This window comes from Littorina saxatilis, linkage group LG11 (assembly GCF_037325665.1).
Source record: "Littorina saxatilis isolate snail1 linkage group LG11, US_GU_Lsax_2.0, whole genome shotgun sequence".
NCBI lineage: Eukaryota > Metazoa > Mollusca > Gastropoda > Littorinimorpha > Littorinidae > Littorina > Littorina saxatilis.
The window spans coordinates 2,529,865-2,531,594 of record NC_090255.1 but is presented as its reverse complement, the minus strand read 5'-3'; the positions used below and the strand labels follow the sequence as shown (position 1 = coordinate 2,531,594).

Sequence of the window (1,730 nt, the reverse complement as noted above, 5' to 3'; positions counted from 1 at the left end):
TCTGGCTTGTCAATTTCACTGCGTTTTGCACGAGGAAAGTGAGCGATTTCCTTCTCGCTGCGATTGACGAAGCTGTATTGTCTTGGTGAAAAAATGAATTGCGTTCAGTGTCATTCCGTGAGTTCGACAGCTTGATAATTATAGAGGAATCAGTGTACTAAGTTGTTTTGGAAAACTTTTTACAAGTGTGATAAATAAAAGATTGCATGCATTTCTGGATGACAATTCTGTGATCGGCAACGAACAAGCTGGTTTCCGAAAAGGCCACTCTACTGTAGACCCCATTTTTGCACTACATTGTCTTATTGATATATTTTTACAACAAAAGAAAAAGTTATATTGTGCTTTCATTGATCTGCGTAAAGCTTTTGATTCTGTGCAACGCAGTCTCCTGTGGCAGAAGCTGATGCAACGGAATATTAATGGTAAGGTATTGAATGTAATTAAGGACATGTATGATAAGGCAACATTGTGCGTGAAGGTGAACAGTGTATTCTCCGAGACGTTCACCTCAAACATCGGGCTTCTTCAGGGCGAAAATTTATCACCGATTCTTTTCTCACTATTTTTAAACGACCTGAAGCAGTTTTTGATTGAATATGATGTCAGCCTAGAGTTGCCCCTGAAAAGAGCCCAAGAAATAGATGTTGAACGCATTAATGACTATATGTATTTGTTCCTGTTAATATATGCTGATGATACTGCTATACTCGCCGAAACACCTGGAGAAATGCAAAAAGCCCTGGATGCGTTATTGTAAGAACTGGGGACTAAGCATAAATATTGAAAAGACAAAAATAGTTGTTTTTTCGCGGGGGAAAATACGGAATATCCCAAATTTTGTCTTGAATGGAGTACCTGTCCAAGTAGTTTGGGACTATGTGTACTTAGGTGTACTATTTAATTATAATAACAAATTTCATAATGCCATGAAACGTCAATGTTTGATTGGTAACCGTGCAATGTTCTCGTTAATTCGAAAATGTAGAAAACTAAATTTACCAATTGATGTGCAATTGGATCTTTTTGAGAAGTGTGTACATCCAATTTTGTTGTATGGTTGTGAGGTGTGGGGATATGATTCATTAGACATATTGTCAAGGTTTCAATTGCGATTTTTAAAAATGCTTCTTGATGTATATAAAACTACACCCACTTGTATGGTTTACGGAGAGCTTGGTCGTTATCCAATTAGAATTTAGGTACAATGTCAGTTACTGGTTTATTGGTATAAACTGATGAAAGAAATGAACGATGGTGCAAAGATGTCTTGTTTAATGTTAAAACTACATTTGAAGTTGTACCATGTACAAAACGTTAAATTGCCCTGGTTGTCGCATGTCAATACTATGTTAAATAAGTTGGGTCTATCATATTTATGGACAACTCAGAGTCTTGCTGTCTCAGGTTTTAAAAACGTTGTAAAACAAAGGCTAAGATATCAATTCCTGCAAGAATGGAACACTGACGTGAATGCCAGCAGCTTGTGTTTTAATTACAGAATATATAAAAAGGATTTTTGTCTGGAAAGGTATTTGCTTTGGTTGCCTAGGAAACTCCAAGTTAAACTAGCAAAATTTAGAACAAGATATCATAAGTTGCCAATACATCAGCACAGATTTTTTTAATGTTCCTAGAAATGAAAGATTGTGTGACATGTGCGATAAAAATGAATTAGGTGATGAGTTTCACTATTTGTTCAGTGGTACCGACGAAAGTATAGTGTCTGA

The 1,730-nt window shown here is 36.1% G+C and overlaps 1 long non-coding RNA gene across 1 annotated transcript in view; it reads right to left on the bottom strand.

The window, feature by feature from the left end:
- Positions 1 to 755: 755 nt before the first annotated feature.
- LOC138979405 (uncharacterized) overlaps positions 756 to 1,730 on the bottom strand; it is a 6,242-nt gene continuing 5,267 nt past the window's right edge. Inside the window, exon 3 of the long non-coding RNA XR_011460013.1 lies at positions 756 to 1,730. This exon is cut by the window's right edge and continues 865 nt beyond it. This is a non-coding gene — a long non-coding RNA (uncharacterized lncRNA).